The 14,177-nt window shown below is 41.6% G+C and overlaps 1 protein-coding gene across 2 annotated transcripts in view; it reads left to right on the forward strand.

Annotated features, from left to right (window-relative positions):
- The first annotated feature begins 10,636 nt into the window (after window positions 1–10,636).
- Window positions 10,637–14,177, forward strand: part of LOC108512429 (adhesion G-protein coupled receptor F2) — a 38,618-nt gene continuing 35,077 nt past the window's right edge. For both annotated transcript variants that reach the window (XM_017847701.1, XM_017847702.1), the window contains exon 1: window positions 10,637–10,728. The gene's annotated coding sequence lies outside the window, so the exon portion shown is untranslated. The remainder of the gene's footprint in view (window positions 10,729–14,177) is intronic.

Raw genomic sequence — 14,177 nt, forward strand, 5'->3', positions numbered from 1 at the left:
CATATTTGTCATGAATTAGGACTGTGTGAAAATGAATGTGGATACTGGTCTTGTGTCATTTAGGCTACCTGGATAAAAAAATGAAAAGGATCCTGTCCACCTTCAAAAAGGGAAAAGTGGCCCTTCCTGTACCAGTGGTCAGTGTAACCCCTTAGAACTAGTAATAACCAACCCCCTTGATCCTCACTAGAAAGAAGGGGAGTGTGAAATCCTAGGAATTGATGGGGCTGGACTGAATCCTTGAGTAAATACCGTGGTTTGAGGAGAAGTTTATCAATGCTCTCCTGAACCAGTATTTCAAAACTTCTATGATGAACTGAATGTGACAGTACCAGAAATTCCAGGAAAACAAGAAATTTGTTTTGCAATTAGCCAAGCATGTAGTCCAGTCTCTCAGTGTCACTTCATGTTATGTATGTGGAGGAACAGTAATGGGAGATCAATGGCCATGGGAAGCCCGAGAATTAGTACCTATAGACCCAGTTCCTGATGAATTCCCAGCTCAAAAGAATCACCCTGATAACTTCTGGGTCCTAAAAGCCTCAATCATTAGACAATACTGTATGCAAGAGTGGGGAAGGACTTCACCCTTCCTGTAGGAAGACTCAGCTGCCTTGGGCAAAAACTGTATAATATTACTACAAAAACAGCCACCTGGTGGAGTTCAAACCACACCGAGAAAAATCCGTTAGTAAATTTCCAAAGTTGCAAACCATATGGACCCACCTGGAGTCCCATCCAGCCCCCACTGGATATGTGGGCATAGAGCCTATGCCAAGTTACCTGACCAATAGGCAGGTAGTTGTGTTATTGGCACCATTAAACCATCCTTTTTCCTACTGCCGATAAAAACAGGCAAGCTCCTAGGCTTCCCTGTCTATGCTTCCTGAGAAAAGAGAGGCATAGCTATAGGAGACTGGAAAGATGATGAGTGGCCCCCTGAAAGAACATGAAGTACTATGGGCCTGCCACTTGGGCACAAGATGATTCATAAAGATACCAACCCCCAATTTATATGCTCAACCGAATCATATGGTTACAAGGTATCTTAGAAATAATCACTGATAAAACTGGCAGAGCTTTAACTGTTTTAGCCTGGCAAGAAACCCACATGAGAAATGCTATCTATAAAAATAGACTAGCCCTAGACTACTTATACTAGCAGCTGAAAGACAGGTCTGTGGAAAGTTTAACCTGACCAATTGCTGTCTGCACATAGATGACCAAGGGTAAGTAGTTAACAAAGCTGGCACATGTGCCTGTGCAGGTGTGGCATAGGTTTAATCCTAGGTCCATGTTTGGAAAATGGTTTCCAGAACTAGGAGGATTTAAAACTCCTATAATAAAAATTATAATAGTAATAGGAACCTGCTTGTTGCTTCCCTGTGTGCTGCCTTTGCTCCTTCAAGTAATAAAAAGTTTTGTTACTACCTTAGTACATCAAAGTACTTCAGCACAAGTGTACTATATGAATCACTATTGATCTGTCTTGTAAGAAGACATGGGTTGTGAGGATGAAAGTGAGAACTCCCACTAATGAGTGAGGTTCTCAAAGCAGGGGAATAAGGGAGGAGACTACCCCTCATATTGTCTTATGCCCAGTTTCTGCCTCCAAAGAAAGAAGAAGTAAAAACTAAAAGGCAGAAATGAAATCCACAGGCTGACAGCCCTGTGCCGCACCATGGGCCTGGTTAAAGATTGACCCCTGACCTAACCGATTATGTTGTCTATAGATTCCAGACATTGTATGGAAAAGCACTGTGAAAAGCCCTGTCCTGTTCTGTTCCATTCTGATTACCGGTGCATGCAGCCCCCCTCCCCCACCCAGTCACATACCCGCTGCTTGATCAATTCATCACAACCCTCTCACGGCCCTCTGACATAGACCCCCTTAGAGTTGTAAGCCCTTAAAAGGGACAGGAATTGCTCACTTGGGGAGCTCGGGTTTTGGAGACATGAGTCTTGCTGAAGCTCCTGGCTGAATAAAGCCCTTCCTTCTTTAACTTGATGTCTGAGGGGTTTTGTCTGTGGCTTGTCCTGCTACATTATGATCAAGAGTAATAGCTGGCTTATCACGACTTGCTCAAGCCTTCAACCATGCAGTTCACATTGATCCAAGTCATTATGTCATGAACTCTGCCCAATCCCAACGAGTTTCCTAGTTTTTAAGACTTGAAAACCCTGTGAATATCCTCCCTCGACTTCCCACTTCTGAAACTTACTAAGACTGCCCAGGTAGTGGTATCTCTTACAATGTACAATACATCTAACAGCCTTAACTTTGCTTGATCAATGGATTTTTCTAGTGGTCTTCTGGGCAGTTGACATGTTAAAAGTGAAATGTTGTTCTTATGTATGAAGAGCAACATTATGTATGTCATATCAAATTACCTTTACATCTTGAATATTGGATTAAATGTTAAAATTTCTCTGGATCCCTTCAAGAATCTTGGGTCTAGTAGACCTTGCATTATTCTTTACCCTTGGAAATTAAAGAAACCCACAGAAATCTTATTTTCCATATGAGTCCTGTGGTGACCCTTTTCCTTCCTCCCTTCTCCCCTCCTCCATTCAGAAGGCAGAAGAAGATGAACAGAAGATTGATGAGAGTTTGAAGCCATGTTCACTCACGGTTGGATGGATGGTTAAAGTAATCGTAACTATTAAATTCATTCAAAACCAAACACTTATTGTGTGTGTACAGCTCTTATTTTCCTGGAAGAGGGGGGCTAAAGAGACAATCCCAAAATATTGAGCCATGAAAAATACAAGTTTGAACTGTGCAGGCCCATTTATACTTGGGTTTTCTTCTGCCTCTGCCAGCCCTGAGATAGCAAAGCCAACCCTCCTCTTCCTCCTCCTCAGCCTACTCAGTGTGGAGACAACAAAGATGAAGACCTTTATGATGATCCACTTCCACTTAGTGAATGGAAATATATTTTCTCTTTCTTTTAATTTTCTTAATAACATTTTCTTTTTTCTAGCTTACTTTATTCTAAGAATACAGTATATAATATATACAATGTACAAAATATGTGTTAATTGACTTACATTATTGGTAAGGCTTCTGGTTTACAGTAGGCTATAAGTAGTTAAGTTTTGGAGAGATTCAAAAGTTATATACAAATTTTGACTGCATGAGGGGGCTGGCACCCCTAACCCCCATGTTGCTCAAGAGTCAACTGTGTAAATAATTATAGAGATACATGAATTAAAGGAATCAAACAGGGCACAGTAATTTAGGATTATGGAGTCAGTGGGTTGGAAGGATGGGGAGACCTCTTAGAGAGAATGGGCAGTGAAGGTCTCCGTGGGAGGTACTGAGGCTAAGACCTGAGAGAGAAGCAAGGCTGGACTAGGGTGAGGCAGGTGGCGCATATGGCACAGCATTGAAGGAAGCCCTCAGTCTCAGCATTACACAAGGCAAGATCGGCACTTTCCCAAGCCTCTCTTTCCTCGTGTTAATTTTTATTGCACCTCAGAGAGGAGAAATAGCCAGTCCCACAAACGATGTGGGGGGTGTGTGTGTGCAAGAAAGCAGTAAGGTGAGGGGCTAGGGAGAAGGAGATATGCACAGTGATCCCAGGCAGAATAAACAGGCTATACATAGGCCCTGAGGTAGAAAGGCATTTGGTAAGTTTCAGGAGCTGAACAGAAGCCCTTATATTTGGATGAGCATGGACAGAGATAGAAAAGGCCCAAGAGGACGGTGAAGAGGCAGGCAGATCCTGCATCAGGTGGGCCTTGCAGGCCACATGAGGCATACAGATCTTATCCTAAGTGTAAATAGAATAGTTTTTAATCTGGGATGCCATGTGATTGAATATGTATTTACAAGATTTCTGAAAAACAGATTGAAAGGGGGCAAGGGTGAAAGCAGAAAGAACAATTAGGAAGTGTTTGTGTTAGTACAGGCCAGAGAGGACGATGGTCGGGACTGGATGGAGATGTAGTTATGTGTCACTTAACAATGAGAATACTTTCTGAGAAATGTGTCATTAGGCGATTTTGTCATCATGCAAACATCACAGAGTATACTTACCCAAACCTGGATGGTATAGCCTACTACACACTCAGGTTGTGTGATATAGCCTATGATCCTAGGCTACAAACCTGTACGACATGTTACTGTACTGAATGCTGTAGAAAACTGTAGCACAATGATAACTGTAGCACAATGATAACTATCTAAACAAATCCAAACATAGAAAGGTACAGTAAAAATAAGGTGTTATAATCTTATGGTATCACCAGTATATATGTGGTCCGTTGACTGAAACATTGTTTTGTGGCTCATGACTGTACAAAGAAATGGACAGATGTGAGGTATATTTTGAGGTAGAAATCTCAGGACTTGCTGACATGTGGATGTGGAGCTTAGAAGAGACGTGTGGCCTGGAGATCTAGGCTATGGAAGTGGGTGAGCTCCTCTAAGGAAAGAGGGAGAGGAAAGGAGGGAGGAATGGGGTGTGGAAGGGAGGAGGGATGAGGAGAAGGTCTGGGAAGCTCCAACACTTAGAAGTCTGGTAGAGAAGAGATCAGACAGGAAATAGTAAAGTGAGGTACATACAAATTTAAGAAGCGTGGTGTTTTAGCAACCAAAATGTCTATTGATGGATAAGTAGATAAGGAAAGGGTGATAGATACATAAAGTGGAATGTTAATCAGCCATAAAAAGAAGGAAATCCTGTCATATGTCACAATATGAATTAGTATTGAGGACTTTATGCTAAGTGAAATGAGCCAGTCACAAAAGGATAAATACTGTGTGATTCCACAAATATGAGTTATTTAAAGTAGTCAAATTCACAGAAACAGAAAGTAGAAAGGTAGTTGCCAGAGGCTGGGAGGAGGAGGTAGTGGGGAGTTGTTTGGTATTGCCTGAAAAAGTTCTAGAGACCTGTTACACAACAACGTGAATATACTTAATGCTACTGAACTGTATACTTAAAAATAATTAAGAGGGTAAATTTTGCATTATTTTTTAAACCACAATTTAAAAAATAAAAATTAAAAAAGGAAATATTTCAAAAAAGAGAGAAATGGTTAACTGAATTGAGTACTGCTGAGATGTCAAGCAAGATGAGAGCAAAGTTAATTGTTAACATGGAGAACAGTGGTGACCTTTATACAGTTGGTTTCAATGGCACGAAGAGCATGAGAACAGCAAGGTTAGAAGCGGAGACAGTTTGTGCGGACAGTTTTCAGGAGGTTTAGCCAGGAAGAGAGACTTGAGGCATAGTCAGTGAGAGGACAAAAAATTGAGGGAGAATTTTGTTTTGCTTTCTTTTGTCTGAGGAAGGAAGATACTTCAGCATATTTGAACATCAATAGCATTATCCATAGTAGAGGGAGAGATTGATGGTGCAGGAAACAGGAAGAAAATCTAAAGAAATGCAATCCTTAAGAACATTTGAGGAGATAGGGACAGAGCTCCTCTGAAGGGACTGATTTTGACAGGATGACAGAGACTCCCTCTCACATGACAGGAAAGAAGGACGAGAAGGCTGGAGTGCATGCAGATGGAACGTGGGTTTAGGGGTGAGAAGAAGATAGACTCCTCATCTGATGGCTTCGATTTTCTCTGTAAAATATTAGGTGAGGCTAGGGAAGAGTTGCAGCAGCCGTTTGAGGAAAGTCAATGAATGTAATTAGTCATCCATGATCATGGATAAACGAGCCTGCCAGTGAATCATATCAGGGTTGACCAGCTGTGTGGAATTTTGTATTTATTATTTTAAAGTGAAACTACCATGTTATATTTTATTCTAAGATACACAAGATGCACATGTTTTAACCTCAGAATTTGGGATGCATTCTAGCACTGTTCCATAGTTTCCTAGTATTGTTGGTTTCCTTGCATTGTTTCATAGTTTAATTGCCACCATTGTTTTCTTTATGGTTCATAAAACAATGGGCATGTCATAATCAATGGCACCTTACGGTGAATGAGGTATGGTAGATGGCTTTGTTCTGTAATTTTATAGCTGCCAAGTTCAGCTGCTTGTGTACAGACATGGAGAGGGCATTTGTTTCAGGTTTGGGTTTTAAAGAAGATGAATAAAGTTGAGAGAGAGCTGTAAAGTTGACAATAGCTGTCAATAACAGGCATATTTTGGCCCACTTAGGGAAAAATACAATTGCAATGGGACTAGAAAAACTGCTTCCTGTGGAGATCAGCTCTTCATTATCGGAAGAGTTTAATCTGGAATTTTGGTCCACATGGCTAGTCTAAGATGTTTTGCCAAATTAAGATCGTATCATAAATTTCTCTTGTAAGCTTAATACTCATGAAACAACAGTTCAGAATTCCTTTATCAATCACCTTTTCCAATAGATGTCCAATACTGAATGATCGTGAGTCATGTCCTGGGTGACTATTGAAGAAAGGATAGGGACCATGTGTATTCATTCACAGAACATTTAATAATTACCTGCTATATGCCAAGCAGTCTATTGGGTTTTGAGGAAATAAAAATACAAAATGAATTATCTGATGTTGAAGAGCCCACAGTCTGATTTAAAAAACAGACAAGAAAGAATTGACACCAGAAGTATTCTTTCATCCAGTAACTTACATAACATGTATTTATTGGACTCCTACTGAGTGCCAGGCATTGTTCTAGGTGCCAGAAATAGCACCTAGTGCTATTTGCAGTGATAAAATTACAAAATCCCTACCTCTGTGGTCCTTACCTTTTAGTGAGATAGGTCAATTGACCGATAGCACACCACTAAGCATGATACTTTTGACTAGTGATAGACCGAGGAAAACAGTGAAACATTATAGAAAATGACTGGGTATTACTTTAGATTGAATGTTAAGAGTATAAATTAAGCTATATATTTTTTTCTTTGACACAGAGTTTCGCTCTTCTTGCCCAGTCTGCTGTGTAGTGGCGCAATCTCAAGCAACTCTCATGCCTCAGCCTCCTGAGTAGCTGGGATTACAGGAGTGTACCACCAAGCCCAGCTAATTTTTGTATTTTTTGTAGAGACAAGGTTTTGCCATGTCAGATCTCCTGACCTCAGGTGATCCACCCGCCTCGACCTCCGAAAGTGCTGTGATTACAGGCGTGAGCCTCTGTGCCTGGCCAAATTAAGCTATTTTGGCCACAGTAACAGAAAGTCCAGCAGTGGCCTAAGTCCTTGAGACACTAATTATTTATTTTAAAAGCCCAGAGGTTATCAATCCCAGTATGGATTTAGTAATTTAGTCATGTCATCAAAGATCAAGAGTTTTTCCATCTCTCTGTTACCCCATTTGCAACACGTTGACATTTTCCTCATGGCTGCAGAATGACTGCCATAGCTGCAGATACTACATCCTCTGAATTTCCAAAGCCAAAAGGGAAAAAGGGGTGGGAGAATGGGGACAATAAAACATTTTTTCTCCCTAGTGTAGCTGTCTTAATTATCAGGGAAAGGTTCTTTCTAGAAGCTTTCACACCCCCTAGCAGACTTCCCTCTAAAATTCATCAAACAGAAATGGTGACCTGCCTACATGTATTTTCGTGACCAATGAAGAAGAGCTATGTTACCACAGTTCATTCAAAATAATCATGGGCCATCAAATCTGACTTTTTGGACAAGGAAGAAGGCATTGTGGACTGGGGTAGGTAAATAATGATTGCCACCTCAGAGAATGCTTCCCTGAGGAGATGACATTTGAACTAGAACCTAGATGATGAGGTGGTGCCAGTCTTGTGCACCACGTCCCATGGTGGCAAAAAGGGAGAAGCTAGGCCAGAGTAGATGGCCAGGAAGGGCTAACAGGGGAAGAGGCACTTGAGGACGAGAATGAGTCAGCCAGGTGAAGCTATGTGTGGAGAGGGGCAGAGGACTTTCAGGCTACAGCAAAGCCCAGTGGAGAGGAAAAGCAATGTGACCCAGTTTGTATGGCTGGAGCAAGATCAGCAGGACAAGGCAGGCCACAGCCTTCATTGGAGATGATTGCAGAGGGGAGGATTTGGATTCCAGCATTACAAAATCAGCGATAAGGCAGATGTATGCAGAAGAATGGGTACTCAGTTTCACCTAGGGCTTTGGAGGAGACCTACTCAAGAAGAGAGTTAGGTTGAACCTGACTGAGTACAAGGAGTCAGCCAGGGAACGGAGATGGGAAGGATGTCCCTTAGGCACAGGGCACACACAGCAGGCATGAAGGCTTGCAGCCTTGAAAAAATGTGATGAAACCATCAGTACAGCATCACCAGAGGATGATGTGTGAGTCAGAGAGTGACTAGGGATGAGGCTGGAGCCATGGCTGGGAGTCCTGCTTCATTTGGTTTAGGCCAGTACAAGCACCTGCCTTTTCAAAAGTTGGGAGTCCCAGCTCTGGAAATAATAGCTGGGTTGGCTTCCTCATTTGTGCTGTGCAGGACTGGGCTTGGATGATCTTCAAGAACACTTCCATTTTTTACATTCCTGATCTCTGGTAGATGCTCAATAAACGTTTACTGAACAAGTGAACCATTAACCATTAAACAGTCTCTCCTGCTGCCAAAACTTTGCTCATCAGTGTAGATAAGACATATCCTTCAAGGCCTGGTCTGTCCCTGTATTCTCCATGAAGTGGCTCCTGACCAGCCCAGTCTCTGTCAACTCCTCCCTTGTTGGGAGTGACTGCCTCAGCTATTAGTAGAGAAGATCTTGTATGTTTTTCATATTTATGTGTTTTCTTCTTCCAACTAGAAGTGTGAACTCTGGGAGGTTAGGGGTCATATTTGATATGAATTGATATATCCACAGATGCATGGCACACTGGGCATTTTGTATATACATAATGACAACGCAACTGGTGAGGATGTGTTAGTGTAGACTCACCAGTTGTAACAAATGCATCACCTACTGTGAGATGTTGATAGTGGGGGAGGTTGTGTGTATGGGGGGGGGGGTAGGGATATTTGGGAAATCTCTGGACTTTTGCCTCAATTTTGCTGTAAACCTAAAACTACTCTAAAAAATAAAGCATATATATATATATATATTTTTTTTTTTTTTTCTTACCCTGTCACCCTGGCTGGAGTCCAGTGGCATAGTCTCCACTCACTGTAGCCTCAATCTCCTGGGCTCAAGTGATCCTCCCATGTCACCATGTCAACCTCCTGAGTGGCCAGGGCTACAGGTGTGCACCACCATGCCCAGCTAATTTTTTTTTTAGTAGAGACAAGGTATCATTATGTTGCTCAGGCTAGTCTTGAACTCCTGGCCTCAAACATTCCTGCCTCAGCCTCCCAAAGTACTGGGATTACAGGTGTGAGGCTCTGTGGCCAACCTATATTTTTTAAAAGATGGAATTTTCCCATCTGAGGAGCAGACTTGAGTGAATTTTAAGGGGAGTATTCAGTCCTCAAGGGGATTCACAAACCTAGAACTAGAGAAAAATAGAAACACAGTACTCACAGCAGCTGGGAACTTTCCCATCCTTCCCTGATCACTTCCTAGAAGATCAAGACTGACCAAGGAAACAAAATGAGGAAGGGGGAATGCTGAGATTAAAATTAAGGGGTGTCTTTCAGTATACTAGGAGACCTTCATGAGGATATTGAAAAATGCCATGCTCTAGATAAATATAGATATAGCTTTTCAAACATGGGATTTGGGAAGCTAAGAAGTTCATAAATACAAGAAAAAATAATTTTTGAGTGTTTCAAATTTAAAAAAGATACGTCACTGACCATGTTGCTTTTTGAGAGTCTTTGTCCTTGTATCAGTCAGTGTAGGGTAGGTTATGCTGAGGTGACAAATAGCTCCCAAATCTCAGGGACTAAGAATAGTAAGAAGTAATCCTTTCTTTTTTTTTTGCAATGGAGTCTTGCTCTGTCACCCAGGCTGGAGTGCAGTGGTGGGATCCTGGCTCACCGCAAGCCCCACCTCCCAGGTTCACACCATTCTCCTGCTTCAGCCTCCCGAGTAACTGGGACTATAGGCACCTGCCACCACACCCAGCTATTTTTTTATATATATATATGTTTAGTAGAGACAGGATTTCACCATGTTAGCTAGGATGGTCTTAATCTCCTGACCTCGTGACCCACCTGCCTTGGCCTCCCAAAATGCTGGGATTACAGGTGTGAGCCACTGTGCCCAGCCAGAAGTAATCCTTTCTTATGATCATCACGTGTTAGCAGGGACCTCTTCTTATCACGGTCACTCAGGGACCCAGTCTAATGGAGTAACTATTATTCTGAATTGCTGGCACCATGCAGAATTACTTGCATGCCCCACTGACCACAAGGAGGTGAGAAATCGCAATACTACCTTGTGCTTGCAACTGGGGACTGATAGGAATGATTAGGGAACCATACCACCATAATCCTAGTGACCAGAAAGCCAGCCAGCCAGTACCAGAGCCCAAAGCAGAGGCACTCGTGGTTTCCAAATTTCATCTTTAGGCTCAGCCTGATTTGTAAGAACAAAGGAGCTATAGCCATGTTCATATATCCTGTGCTACCACCACAGTCTTGAATCCCTTGCCCAAGACAGGAGCCTTTGCTTTTTGTGAGAGTCCGTGTCTGTCACCCAGTGTGACTCATCCATTCTCCAGTGCAGTGCCCCTCCCACTGCAGGAGCTACTCCCATGCAGGACTTGTCTGTCAGGCTGCAGCACTCCTGCACGTGGGGCTGACTGCCTGTGGGAATGCAGGGCCCAGCCTGGGGAGCTGCCATTCGGGGCTAACTTGACTCTCATTCGTACAAGAGCCCAGCCTGCTGATTTGTAGCAAGGTATGACAGAGGAGAGCCAGTAATGTCCATATCTCCAGCTGCCAGGGAGTGGGGCAAATTTGCCAGTGACTTTGTCTTTGGCCAGCCACAGTGAGTAGTCCCAGGTCCTCCTTCTTCCAATGACTTCCTTTGGAGAGGAATTTCAGAGATGACCAGCCACTCATGATTCTGTATGTATGAGGCTTTGGTAATTTGGGGTTTAATTAATAACATATGTAGTGAATAAGTGAATTTATACAGTGAGTAAGGGAACATGTACAGTGAATAAGAAGGAATTTGTTAACTTCGAGGCACTTTATATAATAAGAGCACAAGTCTGTATAAAAATATTTTTGTTTTCATTTATTCTTCTCTGTTATTCTGTGCTCCACTAATTTTATCCAAAGATCAGAATATAGGAAATGGGAACCTCTAAATAACATTTTTTTTCTGATCATCTCCAAGTTACTAGGTGTAAATACAGAAGTTAATGAACATTTTTATGATTATTTTCCCTCATCAGACTTTGTAATGTTTTATCTACAATTTTGGCTTATTATGAAGATATCACTAGCCTCAAATCCTTCTTGAAACTGAGGAATATTTTTATACCTTCTCAAAAAATCTTGCGCCAACGACTAACCTGTGGCAATGAAAACTCTTGGCCTTACACATTCTTCTCAGATGAGACTTTCTCAAGAGGAAGGTAGACTTTCGGGAGATTTCTCTCGGTTCTTAAGCTTGTCTTCATTGTGTCATTCTTTGTATTGTGGGGATGTAACTACAGTTCTGTTGTTTTTCATACTATTCTTTAAAATAGTATAATTGATGTTTCATTCATTTGTTTTTTCTGATTCTTTGTCAGTATTTGTTGAATGTGAATTTTAAAAGTTTAGTTTTGCTTAAAAATGTTTATCCTTTGAAATTTGACAAAATGTGTTTTTGCCTCTTAAAGTGAACTGACAGACAAAAGTGAGGCTTGAATTTTTCTCACATTTTGGTTTATTACATTTCCTCTTTCAAAATTCATTCATAGACCTATAGTTTCGAAAAATCCACTTATTCGTAGTTCAAATACATAATTTCAAATATATTTCCGGGCAAGTGGTTAGCCTTAAAAGACTGCAAGACTTGTACTTTGTGTCCTTAGCGATGGTATCCTAAAATAATGTAGCCACAATCCTGCTCTAACAATATTTGCATAATATAGAGTTACAACATCATTGTCTTTTTTGAAAAATGAATAGAAATGTGTAAACAGAAATCAGACCTCTTCTTCACAGATAATGAGATCAGGGGATTCAGTTACCAGGCCTGGTAACTGATTGCTCTTTCTAAAATTGGACATGGGAGGAGAGCACAGGGTTTGTCAGTGGAAGTCATGTGCCCTGGGTTCAAGCATTAACAGGGTGCAGTTCCTATAGAGGATAATATTTCTAAGTATGTCTAAAAGATAATAGAACCAGCTGAAAATCAGTCTTCTTTATCATCAGCATGTTCTGGTAATTCTAACCCATGTCAGTGATATGGGTCAGTGATATGGGCAGACCAGGCCCACAGCCACCTTCCCCACTTGGTACTGCTGGTGTGTGTGTGTGTGAGATTTGACTTAATTCAATAGTGGGCAACAGTCTATCTCAGGAGACAGTGGCTACTTCCAAAAAACCATAGTTTAGCACATGGTCTATCAGTCCCATTATCTTGGGAATTGATGGCTTCTGAATTTGTTATTTTTATATATTTCTTTTAACATAAGAGCCATCTCTCAGGCCAGTAAAACCCCTGATTTTATTTTTATATAGGGATGACGCTATAGAACCTACTGTTTCTGCCTATTATTCCTGAATATTTTGACTGCAATGAACAACTCCGAAGTCTTTTGACTGCAATGAACAACTTCTTAGCTAAAGCCCCAAAGGTGATTCCATTTTAGTACTCAGAGATCTCATAGAACCCAGGGTGTGAGACACAGGGGTCTGAGTTGCCTCGGGACTCTCTTTATGATCTTTGCCCCTCTTGGTGCATCTGCTTCCTTTTGCTCTGTCCTTCTTTCTACAGTTGGAATGTTCTCAATCACATATTAATATTACCTAGGGTTTTTTTTTTCTCAGTTCTGTATATTAATATCATCTATGGAATTTAAAAGATCATTTATCCTAATGTTAACAGCACAATCCAGGTGAAGGGAAATGCAATGTTCATTGTTCTATTCTTTCCATTTTTCAGTTGTAATTAAATTATTCGAGATGAAAAGTTTGGGGCAACATATTAGTGTCTGAGTCTCAGCCCCAGAAATTCTGATTTCAATGGTTCTGAAGTGGGGCCCAGGCATGAGTATATTTTAAAAGCTCCTCTGGGAATCCGATGGGCGATTGAAGGTGGAAATTACTGCTATGGATTGCTGGGTTTTTCAGCTTCTCTCGACAAAGAGAGTGAGTCCCATCTATTTCTTCTTGTCCAAATTTCAAAATTCCTGTGGTGAGGATGAATGGGTTCAGTTGGATCAGCTGCCATCCCCTAATGCAGTCAGCTCTGGCCAGGTACACCATTCAGCTGGCTGCACACACAGGAAACATGGACAGGGTAAGCAGTTTCCAGACAGGCATGGGTGGGCTCAGGGGCTAGTTTGGAAAGTAAGTGTAATGATAATAGGAGTCCAGTGTATTCCTCTAACAGAAATGCAAAGTGAGTCCTGAACTGCTGAATTTGAGAACATCCAGCTGTTGATAAGACAAAGCCATTGCTTATTATGACCGCCGTTTTCTCAAACTATGTCTATTTCAAAAGAATGGAATAATAGAGAATTGGTCTTTGTTAATTTGAAACTTTTGTACTGCAAAATACAAATTAAACATGTTTGATAACAAAAACAAAAATCCTATCCATATTAGAGTAGGAACTTGTAAAAGTTGCTCTGCATTAGATGATGTGTATTAGCAAATACTGTGCTTGGCATAATGTTCTAGTTGTAGTAAGTATAAATTTTATCTCATAATACATCTGGCTTTTAAAATATCACATTTCCTCAAAGATTCTAAATCAGTTATAAATCAGTTAATAGGACGAGTCCTCCCTACCGCCCTTTGATTTCCTACAAATATTTTTTGCAGGAAATTCTATCTTGGCTTTGTGTTTGGAGAGGCTATTTCCTACTAAGGATCTGGTAAGAATTTGGAGAGTCTGGCCGGGCGCGGTGGCTCAAGCCTGTAATCCCAGCACTTTGGGAGGCCGAGACGGGCGGATCACAAGGTCAGGAGATCGAGACCATCCTGGCTAATACGGTGAAACCCCGTCTCTACTAAAGAATACAAAAAACTAGCCGGGCGACGAGGCGGGCGCCTGTAGTCCCAGCTACTTGGGAGGCTGAGGCAGGAGAATGGCGTAAACCCGGGAGGCGGAGCTTGCAGTGAGCTGAGATCCGGCCACCTCACTCCATCCTGGGCGACAGAGCCAGATTCCGTCTCAAAAAA

The sequence above is a fragment of the Rhinopithecus bieti genome, unplaced genomic scaffold (genome assembly GCF_001698545.2).
Source record: "Rhinopithecus bieti isolate Rb0 unplaced genomic scaffold, ASM169854v2 scaffold_28517, whole genome shotgun sequence".
NCBI classification, from domain to species: domain Eukaryota; kingdom Metazoa; phylum Chordata; class Mammalia; order Primates; family Cercopithecidae; genus Rhinopithecus; species Rhinopithecus bieti.